Raw genomic sequence first — 21,075 nt, forward strand, 5'->3', positions numbered from 1 at the left:
GCACCGTAGCAACCAGCGGGGTTAGGGACTCGCGTTCGTAAACACTACTATGGTTTAGGTTTTACGCGCATTAAAATACTACTACGTTAATAATAACAATATACACGTCCCCACCACTGCCATACACGTTGGGTGCGTGTGAGATGGAACGACGAACTTATTACCTGTATGGCTCTGCAGTTCCACATAATACATTATATCGTAGTATTATAGTATGTAATAGTATGTGTATCTATATATATATATATAATTTTGTTTTATATACGGGTTTCGTGTGTTCGTGCGCGCGCTTGCGTTTCTTTCACTCCGTCGTATACGCCGCCGTGTTATTATTATTATTATTATTCATCGTAGTCGTCGTCGTCATCGAAGGCCATTGCCGCCGCCGCCTCTGTCCGGCCAGGAGTTCGTGTATTCCGGTTGCACACGTCCGACCACTAGCTGCCGACGCCTGGCATTCGTCCGGACACTATCACGTCGGTAGAACGTATCCCGCGCGCGCGTATACGATGGTTCGACGCGGACGCGTTTAATCGAACAGTTATTTATTTAATGCTACTTTTTTTTTATTCAGTTTTTATTCCAACTTAAAGAGTGTGTGCGTGCGTGCGTGTGTTTATGTGTGTTTTTTTTTTTTAATTGTTCGTATTCCATCAACAAGTTGAAAGTTGGTCGACTACCCTTGACGATTCGCCCGCAAGGATAATAATTTATAGTGCAACGCCACTCAAATACTGCGTGACATTTCACCCACGCGCAGGTTAGTTTTGCAAGCACTGACTAAAATAATGTCAATATCGACGACATTTTCACTAGCTGTCACACCGCCCGTCGGTTTCTAAAATTATTATTGGTTTATTTCGGTACAATAACCCATATTCGGGTTGATCGTACCGCTAGACACCATTTATATAATACTTTACCTCTAGAATAGCAGTAATTACGCTACACGCAATATTTATTATCCGCAGTTATAAAGAAAACGTTACTTAAAAGTAACGCTTGTTGATTATTTAGCTTGTATAAATAATAAAATCGAGTTATGTTCTATAGATTTATGAATAATAATAATACATATACATTATATAACAGATTATAAGTGTATTATATTGTTTCATAGTTTTTATTAGAACTTCACGTGTTAAACGGGACGTGATAATTTGATTTTATTAAATTGTACGTACAGTTTTATAAATTAATACTTATTATTATATGATGATGCGAACGAACAAGCAGTTGTCTGCCATAGTCGGTCGAATAGGTGACGCGTTAAAGTCTCCCGCAGACTCCACGTAGTCTGTGGGACGCGACGAGATATTGAGATTTGTTGTCAATCGATAATTTAGTGACTATAGTTCAACGACTATTTAATATTATTGTTCTTTATAGATCAATAAACGGTTGGGTCGACGTACGATGAAAAGTTTTATCGACTCTATTTGCAACGTACAATAGACACGAATTTCGTAAGCCTATATAAGTGTTATTAAAATGTTTTGTATACAAAATATAGACATATCTAAGATAGGTACTAATGTTAGATTAGGTTACTGATAAGATAATAATGACTCAATAGTATGCGTACATAATGGATAAATATTACCGATTTGCTAAACGAAAAAACTAAAACGATATTTTTGTTACATGTTTGTTTGAATATTTTGAAGTCTTTATACATACAAATTAAATAAAATGGCTAATTGTTTTATACAAATAATTTAAAAAAATCAATTAATATAAAATGGCAGTCATTACGAATAAGTTATTTCTAATGTTAAAATGGTTTTCAGTATTTATATAAAATTAATAGAAATACCTTAACCTAGGTAATATAATTGTGTCGTTTATTATGATACGCAAACAAATAATGAATAACGCCAAAATAAAGTAATGTAGCATGTAGGTTATAGATCAATATAAAGTAAATTTATATAGATATATGAAATTACAAAAGTATGATTATTTTATTAAAAATAACGAATTCAACCACACTTAAAAATGTAATTCATTATTGTATATTTAATAAATTATTAATTGATTGCTCGTGAATGCATTAATTTAAAGTTTTAAATGCAATCGCGGTTGTTAATCTTATAGATAATTAAATTATGCTCTATTTAATACACCATCGTCAAATATTTACTGCTCAGTATTAATTTTATATAAATACAAACTTTTTTTTTTTTTCTAGAAATTGATTTTACAAACTGTCTACGAGGTGTTTTACTAGAACAAAATTACACGAGTAACTCGTTAGTCAATACAATTAAATATTCTACAATATTATTCAAATAGAAATTTATGACGAAAAACGTTTTGTAGTAATTAGCATATTAAATATTAAGTATAAGTATAAATTAAAATCAAGAATATCAAATGTCCTCAATTTCCATGTACATTCACCTAAATCAATTAGATCGAAATTATAATATAATTATATATAGGTTTGCAGACACATATTATATAATATACTAGTAAATAGTTACTATTTAGTCGTTAGTAATAAGAGAGGTACCTTGATCACAGTTTTCTAGTTAGACATTTTCTTACAAGTGTAGATATATTTTGTAATCCAGTTAAAATAATTTTTTAGTTAAGTCAATGTTTAAATATTTCAAAAAAATGTTGATAATAGTTAAAACATTGAAAGATATTATAACACGTTTTTTTTTAAAAACATCATTTAAAAAAAAAATGTTTGTGGTGATATTGTTATTAATAATCTATAATATTATCAATTTAACAATAAGAAGTAGAATACATTTTTTAGAATATTTTATATTGATATATAAATATCAAAATAGATATTGAATAAATAATTATTATTAATTAACTTTCAAAGTTTAGATGAGCGGAGTAAAATTAAAAGGTTAGTACTCCGCAAAAGTCGGAAATAATAATATAATAGTAATAGAAAGTAAAATATTAGATTTTTTTTTTTGTAAAATATTATAAACTTGTAAATATACAACTATAAAATAATATTTTTTTAAATATACAAAAATTGACTAGGGAAGTGATATAGTCAGTTAGATGAAAATAATGCAACGATTGTAATAAATAATATTATAATAATTAAATAAATTCATTATATCTCATGAGAATTATTATTTGTTAAGTCTGACGATATTGTAAAAATTAGATGTGTATAATGTTAATTGGTATCTAAGCAATTTGTATCCAATTCTATTAGTTTGATTGAAAACGATATCCGTAGGTAGGTTTCAGATTTTGGAAAATTATTATACATTACCTATCTATATCATAGCTAATATAAACATTGGTATTTTGAAAATCGATCTAAAGTTTTTTTGATTATTTCTCTTCTTTTTAACAAATTTGGTCATTTTATTGAATAATATTATATACAGATATAAACATGTGTTGTTGTATTCTATAAATACTTAATGAATTAAAAAAACACCTCATTTTTCAATACTGATAATTAGGTAGTTATATATTATAGTTAGAGGAAAAGACCAAACTGCCAATTGTTTACAGTGTAGGACGTAGGTCAATCATTTTATTATTATAAAATACCTACGAGAGCAAAGTTAAATAACCATTAATCACATATTCAAGAAACTATATTTTTATAAGCGAAATTCGATTAAGACAGCCACTCTCGTTGAAATTTTTGAAAATTATTGGACTATATTTAGGAACAGTTATCTTTATGAGTTTGTAAAAAAACATGACATACCATCAAACAGTTTTTTACATAGTATGATATTTTAGTTATATTTGTTTGGGCTTTTGATTCTATTTCTGATACCGATATTGGTGAGATGATTATGTTTTAAGAAAAAATATTTGGATTCGGAGAAATTTGCTGGTGCGTTAATGAATAACATATATCGTACGAGTATATATACAACTGACTGCAGTCAAATTCAGTATATATAAATATATTCACATAGATTGTTTATGATGATTTCGCCTATGAATAACATTATATATGATAGCACTTCTTTGAATATTTTAATCGGCAAAACGGGTTTTATTCTATCCAACACATATCATTGCCCGTCGGCAATGCGTAGATAACATAATATATATCTATGGCGTGCCGTCTTATAAGTTACAGATTGCAGGCAGCATCACGACAACTGATCGAAAAATCTCTACATTATGTTAATGGTGTAATACTAATGAGTGGTGCGCATGACGATAATATACATGCCTAAAATTATATTTAATATATATTTATGTCCTATATATATTAGCTACTTTTCGGCTTCAATGGGCATTTGGGTATTTTGTTATGTAGAATATCTGATCAATCAAATGGGTTTAATATTATATTGCATATTTATTTAGTGTAGGTATACTGCACTAAATAAACCGTGTGAATTAAAATAATATCCTGTAACCACCACTTGTTGACGTGTCTATCTACTCGTAGGTTGTCCGTATACTAGGTTAGAGCAGGTATAATATTATAATATTGGTTTTGTTGACTTAACTTGGCGATTTTTAAAAAAAACACTTGATAGTTGATATAGATTCAGGTTTGTTTAAATCACAAAGAAAGAAATTAAAAGCATACCTCATTCGTGGATTTATGACGTGGCACATGTATTACTTAGGTACGTTTTTATTTAGTTTTGTTTGATACCTGGATTTGTAGGATAAGCATATAATTTATATTATTTCATTAAATCAATTGTTAACGTAATTCAATAGTTAAAATGATTGGCAATAATATTTTTCGGTTTTCTTATAAATTTAATATTTTCAACAATTATTTAACTATTTTCATATAAGTCTTACTAAAATCTATTGATTGTATGATTATCATAGTTGGGCTTAAAAAAATATATATATTAAAATTTGGTTTGAGATGCGTTCTAAATAAATAAAAATATGAGCACATATCTACAGGAAATTTTTTTTTTAAATATTCTTGAAATACATGTAGTTATTTGCAAGTAATTCTATAAAATCTATCATTTTTTATAATTTAAATCAATAGATATATTTTTTAAAGATGATGTAAGCTTACTTTTGAGTATCAATCAAATCGTTTTTATGTGCTCAAAATTCAAATCTTTTTTGTTTATAATTGAATCGTGAATAAAATTTTTATTATTTTTCAACGATATGTGGTCGTTAACATTAGGCATTAGCGTATTTCATATATTTTTACGTTAGAACAAAGTATCCGAGAAAGATAAAAACTAGGTACCGTGTTTAATTCGTTCTGTATTTTTTTCTTATATACGAATAGGCATAATTATTCGGTTTTCCAGATTTTCACGGTAGATAAAATATGTTTATTCACTGTGAGGTTAATGGGAATGTATGGAATTAAACAGGAAAATGTGATAGAATATGTATGTATAATATGGTAATTATATATATTAATACGACGGCTCTAGGATAAAAATAATCAATATTATAGAAGTTAAACGAAATACAACAGTTGAGTTATTATCGTATTATCTGAAAACGAGTGTGTGTTGATCACGCGCTACCTAAAAATCATCACTGTGTTGCCGTTAAGATAATCATTTTTTATTCGACCGTTGATTTGTGACCGAACGATTAGTCTCGCGATAGAGACCTTGGAAGTTGAGATGGACACGTCTTGTTTGACTATGAGTATATGGTGCGCGCGCGGTGTGCACTGTCTGCGTTAGACACATTGTTTGCGGGACGTGTATTGTGGTATATCGGCATTAGATATGTGGCGAGGAACTTCCGAAGAGAGTAGTGCGGCACTAGTACACACGGGATCTGCAGATGCTGCTAAAATTATTAAATATTCCGGGGTCGAATGAGACGAGGGAGATGGAAAACGCTGTAGGTCCGGATAGTCACCCATGACGTGTGCGTGACTAATCGGAATGGACGTGACGTAATTTAATGTAGAACAGGTACGAAGATAATGTAGAATATTATTAATACAGTGGTTAAGTACGGGGGGGGGGGGGGTGGTAAGTTTCTGACGATACATCGATAGACCACGTCAACCTGATCTCTATTGTTTGAATTTTCTTTGATCTGTGTTTATTTAATATGTGTTTTTGTTGAATACTATTTCATAGTATTACTATTTGTTGCCTACAATGTATGCTGTAAGGCGTTGGGGAATATCTTCTTTTTTTTTTTTTACTAAAAACAATTATTTTTTATTTTTAGTTTACTTGATCACAACAAAAGAGTTCACTTACCTACTGTTTTACATCATGATGGTTTTTTTTATTAAAATAATTTTTTTTCATCGGAAACCAATTTTGTTGATTTAATTTATTGAGATAGTTTTATTTTTATTTATTTACGTTTAATAATATTGAACCGTATTTATAAGACTTTAAAGTTTAGAGTTATATGCACAGTAAAAATTTTTTAAAGCTTTTAAGAACTCCTTTATTCCCATCTGGAGATACTTTTATAAATAATAAATTAATTTTTAATATTTATTTTGAGAATCAAAGTTTTCAGTGAAATTATATTTTACTTCAGTACGTCATTCAAATTCAATTTTAAAATATTTACTTAGAAATATTAGGAAACGACCGAAGATTGAAATATGCTGATTTGAAATTTAAATATATCAAGTTGATTCCTTGTAATATATATTTTAAACTTTCAGAAATATTGTCACATTATATACTTGTCATAATTACTATTATAATATTAATCGCTGCTAAAAATGTCATTTTCTAATTGGTTTAAACGTGTAGAGATCTATATATTATCATTAGCTATTTAAAAAACATTTTTTTTTTTTTTTTTTTGTCGCCGATCGTGGTTTTATTGTGAGTAGAGGAATTTAGTAAAAATAATACACATGTTATAGTTTTAAACCTTGACCGATATTCATAAGACGCGCGAAAACCATATAATACCATATATATGATTAAATAGCATAATATTAGAAAAAACAATATTAGTATACATTTATTTTGAATTAAATTTTATCAAGATTATTTTTTACATGTCGTAATATGTGATAATAGTTTTTAAATTGATATTAAACTGCTTGGTAGCTATCTTTGATTATAAAATCTTTACATTTTTATTTTCCTAGTTAAAATGGTAGTGAGATGGTATTTACAACATGGTCGGGTTTATTGTTTTTTGCTAAATGTCCATGTTAAACATCACAATTTTATTATAGGGAACCACTGACCAAATTGCGGTTGTTGTAGTCTATCTGTAGTGTATAAGCCCTGTATGTAAATCTTGTGTGTATATGTATGAGAAATGTCGATACTACTATTGATGTATAAATACATAGTTTTATAATTCATTCAAATATTTTATAATTTAAAATTATACGTATACAGTATATACAGTGATTCTCACTCCCACTTTTCTTTGATAATGAAATCATTCAAATTATGATTTTGAAAATTATTAAATATACTTAGCTATAGATAACATTTTCAAAAACTTTGATTTTTTATATCATTTAAGAAGTGTTTTATGGTAATGCTAACTTCATATTTTCGAATGAGAACCCATCTTTTTTTTTTTAACTGTTAAATAGATTATTATTTTTATAAATGTTTATGTATCTAAATTGACATTTGGACGAGTATAGATTCTAAACTATTAAAATGTATATACTGTGAATAAAAGCTCTTAAAAATGGTTTAACAAAAATATAAAATATATGTACTATGTAGTATTTACTTATTGTAAATTTAGTAAATGTTTACAAATTACAAAATGTTAATAGATTTGTTATTCATCATCGTAGCTCCTATATATTTTGTCGTAAAAGGTAAATACGAGTACAGTTAAATAACTCAAAATTTGTTTAAATTTTTATTTAAATAAGTACTTTAACATTTTCAAAAGTATTGTTTGTTTAACACAGGAAAAAAATGATGATTTTAAATTTGAAAAAAAGAAGTCAACATCGCTACTACTTTAATAGAAGAAAATCATGTTTAAATATACATAAAAATTCCAAAGGTTTGAATACATTTTTTTATAAATGGAAAAGTGGAATTAGCATGCTTGATGAATTACTTTGAATTACTAAATAAATAATATATTATTTTTTGTTTTGATTATACTCATAAGCTTATTGACTGTGTATTTCATAGTACGTAAATGCTGAAAAGCTTATCGTGTGTTCTATTATCGAAAATAAACAATTTTCAACGTCATATTAAATATGACATACTATAGATATAAAGGTCGTTAATTTTAGCTCAGAAAAGATTATACTTTATACATTTTTATTAGTTTTGACACTAATACACAGTTAATTTTCCCTTTATAGTTATTTTTTACGTTAGCATATTACTATCGTTTTTATAAGAAATAAAAATATTTTAGATTTTTTTGATCATGGTTGTTTATTGAATACTAGGAATGTTTTCATTTTTTAGTTTTTTTCCCAATTTCACCACTTCATAAAAGTAGCTGTGTGTGGTCGATTTTTAATAAGAGCTTGAACGCTGAAAACGTTTTTATCCGAACATATTAATTTCATTTAAACGTTCTATTCGTAAACGTAGTATTATACATACAATATTATACAGTCCTAAATATATTTTATATCGTACTTTGGTCGGTTTCAAAATATCATTTTTTTTTCAATATACCATTCAAACCATTGTAGCCGACAGAAACGTACGCCATTATAGAACAGAGATGTTTTTTCACCAGTCCTAATGTGTTTTTTTTTATATTCCCATCGCAATATTATTTTCTGATGGCATAATTTTTCTCTTTTATTAATGTACAGTGTAATATATATGTATATATATTTATTATTTTTGTCACAGCTGTTATTATATGTTTTGCACAATTTGGCGAGCTGAAAATATAACCTCGGAGTTTGGCAGTAAAAACGTACTGTTATGGTTGTGTAAAAAAAAAAAAACAAAAAAAAACATGAGTATAGGTACTGAACGGCTCGTATATACGTCCGCATCAAACCGTAGCACATAATAATGCATACATATATATACTTGAGACTTGATTCGAGTAAAAGAAACAAAGAAAAAGAGTTTTGACCATATATTTGTACAGATAAATCGTTAAAATTTCTAAACACGAACACGTTTGTGTTATCTTTTTCGCTTCCTCGACGACGATGCATATAACGAACCATTGGTTTACTCTAGTAATAATTTATCATAATACAGTTTCCTTTTAGCGTTTATTTTTTTCCTCGTATTAGTGACTTATTACGCTTTAATCTATTAGGTACTTTATGTACACACACACTCATCCACTAACAAACACACAAACACATAATAATATGAGCCGAGTGTGCGTGATATTTTTATTACTTGCAATAATATCATACGAATATAAAATAAAAGAACTATTCCGAGTTTTGTCGAAATACGGCATATGAAATATATTAAAATAAATATTTCGGTCCGATTTATATTTCTCCACATGGTTTTTTTCTTTATTCTTCTGTAAAATATTTCTTTGTTTATTTTTCGTCACAATCGTTTGTTACAAAATTCGTTGTTTAATTTTTTTTTTTTTATAATTAGTTTGTTTTTTTAATTTTCTGGTACACTTTACGTTTCATAAATATCAATTATCTCGTATATTGCTTTGAACTATAATTTACAAAATGACTCGCTAATCATGTTTGCTCTCTTTAAAAACATTTTAAAATTTAAAAACAATTTCTATAACTGGTTTTAAAATTATTGTATCAAAATAAGATCTATCTAGGGCTCTGAATAATATTTTTACCGTTAAATTTGTTAACTGGTAGAATGATAGATTAAATATTATATTAAAAATATCAGAGTAAAAGAAATTCTACTGAACGTAAAATTTGCTGTGTTATATTTTATATATTAAAAAGAAACAAGCATGGTTAACGTTTCCTTAACAATATAGGTACCTATATTCAGATTTTAAGAAATTTAAAGGTTTTGATACCATTAAAGTCAATATAATTTTATTTTCGAAATCGAAAAAATTGATTCATTAAGGATGTTAACCTCCATTTTTTCATTCAATAACGAATTTGATCAAATTCTGATTCTGTAATTTTAAAGTATAATCAATGACCATATTTTTAATTATTTAGATTTTAATACCATTTAAAAAGTGTTTTGCGATAAAATAAACTCAATTTTATCCAATGAAAACTAACCTTTTTATATATACTAATTATTTGTGAAAATGTTGATGTACATAAATAAAAAATCTAACAAGTGGTTTCTAATTAAAATGTTTATACGTAGACTGTAGAGTAATATTTCTAAAAATCAGTTTTACGATAAAATATATATCATAGATCTATTATTTAGTCTTGTTCTTGTATTCATTCAAGTTAAATATTATGTATTATATAAATTCGTTGTCTATTGTTAAAAGTAAACGTTATATTTACGAATTCTTCTCATTATCGTGAGCATAATTTTCATTATTATTTACTTATGTAACTGTGTTTGTTTGAAAATACGTCATAGAACAATACTCATAATCATATCATAAGGGTCAGTGAACGACGATACATTTTTAAATTTAAATATTTTCATTAGACCTAAGTAGTTAAAATTTAGTTCGCGTTGCGGTCCTATGATTTTTTTTTGGTTCATTTAATCATGATAAATCGTTTTTGTGAAATTAAAAAAAAAACCACAAACATTTAAAAATCTCATAATAGTTTTCATATATTTCACTTGTAACGTTTGTGTTGAAGTGGACATTAATTCATTAGTAATTTATTGTCGGTCTGTATGTTGAAATGATCATTAGTCATTTTTTGAATACTACTGTTATTATTTATTATCACGCATGTACAAATTCAGGTAATACACTAATATATTATATTGTAATTTTTAATTTGACAAAATATACATGATATATTATATTATAGGAGATGATTTTTTAACACGAAATGAATTTATTTATTGTACACATATTCAGTATAATAAGTTTTGTGTATATTGAAAAAAATAAATAATTTCTTTACTAAAATAAATTAATATGATAATATAAGTAAATTAGATGTGCCAAAGAATGATTTTTCATTTATTACTAGTTAATATAATATTTAAATTATACGAGAGGAATGAAAAAGTTGTCTACATTCGATAAAAACTAAAACGCAAAGTTTGTTTTCTACGATATATGTTTACGTATAATATAAAATATTTATTGTAATGTTTTAATATCGTTAGACTGTTTTATTTTTAAAACTGTGTAGATATTTATTCTATAGTTACTAGAGCATTATGGTTGGCAGAGAGTTATAATGCTTTCATTTGCTGTAAAATGTTTAAAAATTCATGTATTAACATTTTTAACTATATAAGGTATCTACCTAGTATTATTAATCATTACTATAAGCTAGTGTATTTATTGTGGTCTTGACTTTTGATTAGCATTTAGGTACATTATGCATCATTGTGTAGCTCGGCTCGAAATATATAAACGACAAAATAATTTCCAGACCTAAAACCGCTTAGCACATTGTTGTTACTTGTTGAGTATATTAATATTATTCAAATATTATTGTATATTTGTAATTAAATTAGATATGATTTATCATCACTCTATGTATCACATCACTAAGTCGTGTTTTGTGTATTGTATATTTTGTATTATTTCGTTTTCATGGTTATTATGTAATTGGCCATTTAGTATCTACCTGATAATTATATATAAAATAATAGGTGTATGTATATATATTTTTATCGTGCACCATAGAACATATTATTGTGTTTCCCGTGTAATAAATAATGAGTAATTTATTGTAGATTTATGTGACGTCACATTGTGGGTATGGTATTTACTTTGAGTCATATTATTATTAATGAAATATCGTGTTAATGAAATTTAGATAAATTAAAAATAATAGCTGACTTTGAGAATGAAATACGAATAGTTTATATCCTGCTATGATTAAATTAGCTTACAAAATACACATTTAAATGATAGGTACCTAAATAACTATACATACTTTTTATTATATTATTACCATTTTTAATGTAAAAAAATATATATTTATTAGTTTTGCATATAGCTTTATAATAAATTTGGTGTTATCTAAAATTTTTAAATAATAATTTGCACAAAAATGTATATACTCGTACGTACCTACTTGTCAATCAAGTAATTTTTAAAAATAATTTGAAATATTGAATGCACAGAATGTGATTGAATTTACTACTTCGTATGCTCATTTAAATTTCGTTTTATTTTAATTATAAATAACAATTTTATTGCTTATTATTATTAAATTGGCAAAATAATGAAAGTTTCTTAAATACACTAGGTATTTATGACATTAAAATGTGACCGTCATTTCATTTCGCACTAAATTGTGTAGTAAACGGTTATAACAACAATATTATTTAATATTCATTATATTATTTTGTATATTAGTAAAACGTAGGTATACATACCTATCTCAATTTACTTTCCATATACTTAGCATTCGAAGAATCGTTGATTAGACCTGTTGATGTTTAGTATTTAATCAATGATTAAAATAATCATAATTATTATATATAAGAATTTATTTTTTTTTTTTTTATAAATATTATTATAATATATTTACAAAAATATATAAGGTATTTTGATCAACATCATGTCATTTATGTAGTAAATATAAATTATCTACAATTTTTGGATCCATTTAAAGAAACATGTGTGATTATTAAAATCTGTATAATTGAAACTTAGTATATTAATATCATAATATTGCATGATTGGAAAGCGTATTAGAATTATACGAAATTATTTTTAATTACCACGATTTTAGCATAGATCAAATCCATATTTTTGAAATATTTTTCTTAAGGAAAAAAAATAACTAAATAGGTTTAATAATTAAGCAGTATTTTTTTATTGTTAAAAAGATATTGAAACTTGCCTTTTTTTATTAGATTTTCTTTATGAACACAGCATTGAAGCGACTAGTGGTGTGTCAGACCCGATTATAATATTAATATCAATGCAAAAAATATAAAACGCTTATATTATATTTTTTGCGTTTCCCGTTTGTAGTCATATAAATGTATGTAAAAATGACAAAATATAAAAATTAACTATGTGTTGTTTGTGATATGGTTACTTGACATATTATGTAACTGTCGAGTATATAAATCATGTACTGACTACGTATTATATTAGTATTCCCGCTGTATACACATTGTACAATCCCATTACCAATATATCTTCTATATAATGTATATCCTACACCTTAACCCCGCAGTATGGGTTTTCATAAAAAATAGTCGATGGAATGTAATGTATACTTAAATTTAATTTGAGATGTTAAATATTTGAATTATAATATTAATAATGAAATTACTAATTTGTATTCTAGTTTTGGAATTTGTACTTATCTCATTTGTATGTTTACAAAGGAATTAGTGCAAATCCACTTTAATTTTTTTTCAATGGATGCCTTTACCAGCTAGTATGTATGGTGTTTACATTCAATTGTTTTTATGTCGTTGCTTAATTGAATATGTTTTTGTACATTAATCTTGTGTGTATAAAAATGAAAAAAAAAGGCGAAGGTCCCTTCTTTAAATATACATGACGATTAAAATATTCAGCAGAAAAGTACATTTTATACTAAACAATTTTAATTTTCAAGTACTCTAGAAATATTAACCTTACAACTTTTAAATTAAATATGTACTGTATGTATGTTTCGAATGGTATATACAGTTTTAGAAAAATAAATCAGAGTAGTGTATTAATAATGAATTGAATATTTTCGATTAATAATAAATAATAAATATCTGGAAGTCAACAGTAGTTGGATTTAGATGAAGTTGATTAAATTTAGCAGTTATTTAAACACAAATTATATCCTTACACTGGTATGCTGTGGAAATTACCTGCAAAATATCAATGAATCAATTACAAAAATTAATCATAAAATATGTATAGTTCGTAATGACAATACCGTTTTATTACTAAAGTTAAGCGAAATTTACATACTACAAAGTCTCTTGTTTTGGTACATTGTTAGTTTTAATTTGGTTATAAATCTCAAATATATTTCGTTAAATAAATAATATTGTTAAATGGAAGTTATACTCGTATTAAAGGTATCATTTGAATAATATAAGACTATTATATTATATAAAATGCAACATCTTGCTGTTTATTTAAATTTTAAACATATTTTCGCGATCAAAAATAATGCATCAAAACGGTCAAGTCATGGAGTCCAAATTTAATATACATTATTAAAATTTAGAAGGTAACGGAGAATTTAACTCTATATTACTTATCTAACTCTGATCATTAGCTTTAATACCTATTCTGTTATTTGATTAGCATTAGGTGTTTATCATTTACGTTGAAAATATACCAACCAAGTATTGGAGTATCATACTATCATGCGGTTTATTGTCATTTTAATCATATTTTGTTTATTTATATCGTACTCCAACATACTTACATTACAGTTAGTGTAATAAACGGACACTAGATTTTATTATTTGCCTTTTTTCAAGTATAAAATTGCGTTGTCATTTAAATTATGTACTGGCAAAGAATTCATCATCTTGCGATGGCTGATTTTACTTTTATAGAAATGTTTCTCTTTACATGTAAATATTACCTACCTATTTATAACTTTTATAATCCACTGGACCGAGTATATGTAACAAGGTGCTTGTACAATTTATATTATAAACGTTATAATTAAATTAAATAATTTAAATTATTATAAATTATAATTTTACGTTACGTGTATATAATATAAAGAGTCATATAAACACAGATTTATGGCGTTTGAGTATTTAAAAACTCATACTATATCCTCTCAAAAAAATTGCGCCACAGACGATGGGGCATTATTTAGACTAAAACCACCGTAATGTTTAGCAGGGATCGTTGGTTCGGTGTACTGGCAGACCGAGATGTTATGGGTTTTATACTTTTATATGTCGCAGAGACGAAACTTCTGCTGGGATGTACGTGAGAATAATAATATGCACGTCTGTAGTGGCGTAGTTAAATTTTATTATTATTTTTTTTTTTTTACGTATGAGGAATAAAACCGAAGAAAAAAGAAACGAAAAGAAACGTTTCGCAATGGTCGTCAACGCACATTCCCATATCGCTGCAGTAATGTTGTGTTATTATCGCCGCGTTTGTGTGTGTTCGAGTTAAATGACGCGCGTGCTTGTGTGTGTACAGTAGTATAGTCTTGCGGAAAAAAGAGAATAGTAAAAAAAAAAAAACTAAGGTATGCATAGCATTAATAATAAGTACGCGTACGCCGCGGCTGCGGAGAAACCTGCACCACCACCGCCGCCGCAGCAGCAGTCGCAGAGTTGTCCGGAGGAGGTGCAATTAACGTGGTCCGGGTCCCATGACCGTGGCATATATTGTCGGCCCATGTACGACTACGACAGAGACTATGTATGCACAATAATTATCTTCGTAGTAATATATATGTGTATGTATTATACTGCTGTTGGCAGAAGTTTTTACTATATATATATATATATATTATACACATACAGGATGATTCACCACGCAGCTTGCTCTATTTTTCTTCTTTATTAATACAGTTATTCAACATTTTATTTTTTGTAATTTTTAAGCATGATTAAAGATTGAATTTTTAATTGTAATATTTTTTCATGCTGCTAAAAAAGTTTCCTGTGGAAATACAAATTTTTATTTTCCAATGAGAATCTCTCTTTTGACAGCGAATTCTTTAGTGGATAATTACTATGAAAATGTTTACGTTGGTATCAAAATCAAAGTTTAAATAAGCAATTTTTGAGTAATTTTAATTTGTGTATTAAGAATAATAGATACACGGTAATGAGTTTGAAAAAAAATGGGGACTATGGTTTGTTCAAAAATGTAGTAATTAATATTAATCTATAATAATATTCTTAATTTGTAAAAAAGTTGAAGTATAATAAATACTACTCGTAGTTCTGATATTATTTATAGTTTAGATTTTTATAAAACCATTCTTAAGGACTTAATTATCCTTAATACATACATTTTAATAACTACTTTTAGAATTTCGAATTAAATACATCAATATTCTAAAAAAAAATAATCTTTTGAACAGTTTATAGTAAAAAAGATGTGTTTTAATTTGAAAAACATAAATTTTTAACGCCATTGGAACATCCATTAAGCAGTACAAAACATTTCAAGCATTAAAAAATATGATCTTTAAGTGTATATATTATTTAAAAATTTCAAAAATCAGAATTTGAATAAATTTATTAGTAAATGAAAAAATTGTAATCAGCATGTTAGGCAAATCACTCTGTATATGTTTGTGTATACAAATGTATGGTAACGTTTAGGTATACATTTTATGCCCATTTTATACCAGACCGTCCGAAGGAAAACGACGGTAAGAAAAGATGACGCGTTTTCCCAAACATGCTTGCTCCATACATATTATTATAATATTTTATAAATATCGGTTGGCGGGTCTACCTGCTGGCTGCTATTTACCGATACAAAGTATAACCCGCTTTTCAAAGTGTCGTGATAATCTATAATATCTATGCTATTACTCGCCATCGTTGGGGTGAGAAGAATTTGAAATCGAGCGAAACGCAACATTTTCGCTTTCCGCCTGCGTGTATTTGTATTAAATTGTGTACCTATCATGTGTAGCATACATACATATATGCGTAATATATATACATTATAGTGTCGTCAAGTTACTTGCATTCAATGTGTGATGTCGTTTTTCAGCAAGTCCGTCTGTTCACTGTATGCCTATATATATAACGATAATAAATGACGATTCGAAAGTTTTGTCACCGTTTTCTTTTGGTATATACAAAAAAAAAAATATTGATTATTATTTATTATATATGGGCAAATCTGACGACTTCTCTGTATCGCATTCGTTGAACTATTTTATTGTTATTTTTTTCTCAGTAAACACTTTTGATTCCTTTTTTATAATATCATAGATTTATATAAAATTCAGGTATATACCGCATGTAATGTATCTAAAATTTGTACTTAAATGTATTTAAAATATAATTTCTTCCATTTTTTTTTTTTTGGTGTTCTGTATATTTTTTTTTAACTTAAGGCCTTAAAATTACCTTAAAACTATTGGCGTTTTAGAAAATATTTTATTTACATAATTTGAAATTATTATATAAAACAACATTAAAAAAGAAAAAAAAATTAAATTTTTATTATAATTTATGGTTATAATTTCTAAAGCTTTTATGAATGGCTACAAACATTTTTAATTTTGTATTCCAAATTGAAATATTTTTATTTTTTCTGAGCGATTTGTTAAATAAAAACGGAACTTTGAACATTTATTTATATGTAAAACTTAAGTTATAAACAATATATCTTGTTTGAAAATACGAGTAAAATGTACCCTAGCTAATATTTTAATGAATAGTCCTAAATTATAGTACCTATAGGTAGTTAACGAATAGTTAATTAGCTATAAGGCTATAAAAGTATTTGCATTTTTATTGAGAATTAGACCAACATTTAGTGGTCTTCTTATGTACCATATACGACTTAGTTTATCTTAACTTTAATATAAATACTTATTATTAACTAATTGTTCGTGATTATTACATCTACTTGTTGTATGAGTTATTATAATTTCATAATATGGTTTCTGTATATATTTGTGTCTGTATGTAAAATTATTTGAAACTAGTGAATACGCTTGGCGCCAAACGATAAATTGTTTTATCTCTGTATGCAATATAATATTAATATTAAAATATATTATAGTACTAATATATTAGTACCTAGGTACTAGCTGGTCATTATATGTCGTAAACAAAGAGAATGATAAGTATTGAGATATTTTTATTTCTAAATATATATTATGTGTGTAGAAATTTTGCAAGAACCTTTGTTTTGTAGTTGACAGAGATCACACTTGGCGATTTGTTAGTATTTAATTAACGATTATCTCGAAGTTCACGTAATATGAGTATAATATAATAGTTAATGCAAAGAATTATCGTTATGTTATGTCCAATCGTTGGTTCATTTAACATGTTTGTTTATGTGATTAAAATAATGTAATAATGTACGTGATTTCCTAAATATTTCTCGTAAACATCGCAAACATTGTACCTACTTGATAAACGGCCTTATATCTTTATTTTTAATAAATTATGATACGAAAATTTGTTTGAAAACATGTTGAAATGTATGACAAGAAATCTCTAATCGTAATCAGGAAATAAACAAGACATCGGTTGTAAATTATTTTGCTAAATTTATTATATTTTACTCAGAAAAAATACCTGGATTTCTTCGTGTAGAGGTAGCCATGACAATATTATAAGTTATAACCAAATTTATACTGTATATACAATACATACATCATTATAGTGCACACTGTATATACGAGATGTAATACGAAATTCTATAGTCTACATGTCTAGTCGGTGACACCCACATGGCTACACAACATAATTTGTTTTTTTTTTCCTTTAAGGTTAGTATGCTGTCGAAGGTTAGGTTATTAAATTATGATATTATAGTTTCTCAACAAAAGGTTTTCGTGGTATTTGCATTTGCGCGTATAATATATTATATATTGTATAACTACGATAAATATACTATTAAAGCTTTTGATCGAATGTTTAGATAGTGTAAGACGAATTGTCAAGCTTTAATAGATTCCGGTCGGACAAACTCCCAAACGTTCGTTGATATGTCACGTAGACAAGTATGATGTATAATATATACCACGTGCGTCCTTCTTATCTCAGTACACGCACGTATCAGAAGACAGAAATGTCACAAAAATGACAGGACCATGAACATTAGAGATTGTCTATTAATGTTAATGGAAAAACATCAGATCTTAGATTCTTCGCCTCGACGTTCAAATCTGAAAATATATTATCAATAAAAATAATAAAATCGTTGAGAAAAAATAATATTATAATATGTATAATGAGTAATATCCCAATATTTTTTTTTGAAATTGCACTATGTATTATTTTAGTTAATATAGCATATAATATTTGAATATATATTTTAAAACCTATTGAGGTATAGCAATTAGCAATATGCTTTGGACATATAAGAGGCTAGAAGAATTTTTCCTTGTAAAAAGTATTAAGCTGAATACGAGATATTATACAATTTTTGGCCATGCCTAACTGACTTAGACTAATTTGAAAATCTCTATAGAGTATATAATATTGTTTTAGTATTATTTATTTGAAAAACAAGTAGTGTATTTTTCCATTTTTATTTCTTCGTTCATTATTCTCCGTTTCTAATCTAATAAGCGAAAGTATTTTAATTATCGAAACTGACTGTAATGGTATTATTTATACGATTTCGATCGTTAATTCGGTATTTATATCACCGTACAGTATACTGATTTTCTTATAATTATCATTTTACGTATAGGCAGGTATAGGTAGTACAGCAAGTTACTGCCTGTACTATAGTTGTACACTATATTATTGTGTTTGAACGAACGTTTTTCGTTATATCTAGGCTGACGATTAATGGTTTTTTAGACGATTCAAAAATATTAGATACTATATGCATAAGTAATCGTTATTCTGGCCGTCTTTATCTTAAATATTGTCGGCAAAACAAGAGAGACACGCTCATACGCAAGCGTGCGACGATTATTATTATGATAATATTTACAACTACCAACACATCATTTCCTTTTCCGCGGAAGATCCTGTATTCACAATAAACATGTAAATATATATATGTAGTTTCCAATTTATATTGTGAAAGCTTTTGTTGTGTCACGTGCGAAGAATAAAATGCGTGGGCGTAGGTAACGCAATTCGCTCAAATCTCGTTTTCGTTGATGAATAATTGATGCTAGCGTATTACAATATGCTTATATATATATATATATATATATATATATATAATATATATTTACTCACGTGTACATATACAGATCGCTTGCATTGTATTCAGCCAGCGAAAACTGTGTAACAATTATCATTGCCACGTCTTCTTGGTGGAGACTGTGTAAACATTCACCAACATATTTGGTATAGCCGACGCATCAAGGATATATTTTTAATTATTTTTCAAATATAATATTTTCTATCATTATGAGTGTCGTTATTTTTTTAATTTTAACATTATACTATAGATATCATTATTATTCGTTCAAATTTTTATGTTGTCTACAACCTATCTCGTATAAAACGCAAAACTACGGATTTAAAATTTGACACCGTTGTCATTGTCTCCTAAACGTGACATTTAGTATGTAGGTAAGTATTTAAGCTGATCAACGTAAATGTATTATTAAATTAAAATATTTCCATAGTTACATATGTGCAATGTGCATAATATGTATTGCACTGCAGCTATTATTATTACGCGATACAATAAACTTTTTTTTTCGCTTAAACGCAACATCGCGACTATTGTTGATATGTTTCATTTCAGGAAGTTTTTCGTTTTTTATTGACTTTAGTTTAGTTATTGATAAATTTTTGTCCGTTAAAATTTAAAGAGGCATCATTAGTTTTAATAATATGTATTTACGTAGTTTTGACCTTGTTCGAATGATTGTCTCTAATTTGTGTGTACAGTACTCAACTGTACTACTGCTAACTAATATGTTTAGGCGAGGCAGCAGCGAATTTAAAAGCACTTATTCGTGAGCACAGCTTATGGTGTATAGTTATTATTATATTATTAATCGACTAGATATAAATAGTTCGGTTCGAGCTGCGGCTACTGAGTTTTGCGGACATCGCGGTATGCTAAATTGCGCTTACCTTCGAGATTGCGTTGACCTGATTGATCATTCAATGCCCATCAGACGTGATCTTATATTTCTGAATTTTAGTGTCGAAATCTTAATCGGGAAAGTGATAAAAAATATACATTTTATGCAAATCTATCATTGGATGTATTATATTGTTAATAATTATTAAATCATAACATGGCTTGAAATATTTTGTAAGATTTATGGTTGAGTATAAGTAGTATAACATGCATAGTTGTATGCTGTATATTATTAAGTTTATGTAGAAATAATAACATCTTTAACTGATAAACTAAATTTAATTTATAGTCCACCAACCGCTGTGTGTAAGATGTACGGAACTAGACTTGTATGATTATCATCTAAAATTTAATATCATACCATATAAACAAAGAAAGTTTATTTAA

At 27.0% G+C, this 21,075-nt stretch overlaps 1 protein-coding gene across 1 annotated transcript in view; it reads left to right on the plus strand.

Moving 5' to 3' along the window:
* The first annotated feature begins 394 nt into the window (after nt 1-394).
* The window catches only part of LOC112596669 (putative ferric-chelate reductase 1 homolog), a 42,164-nt gene continuing 21,483 nt past the window's right edge, over nt 395-21,075 (plus strand). The window contains exon 1 of the mRNA XM_025342431.1: nt 395-760. The gene's annotated coding sequence lies outside the window, so the exon portion shown is untranslated. The remainder of the gene's footprint in view (nt 761-21,075) is intronic.

The sequence above is a fragment of the Melanaphis sacchari genome, unplaced genomic scaffold (genome assembly GCF_002803265.2).
Source record: "Melanaphis sacchari strain LSU unplaced genomic scaffold, SCAv2.0 Contig33_pilon_pilon, whole genome shotgun sequence".
Lineage (NCBI taxonomy): Eukaryota > Metazoa > Arthropoda > Insecta > Hemiptera > Aphididae > Melanaphis > Melanaphis sacchari.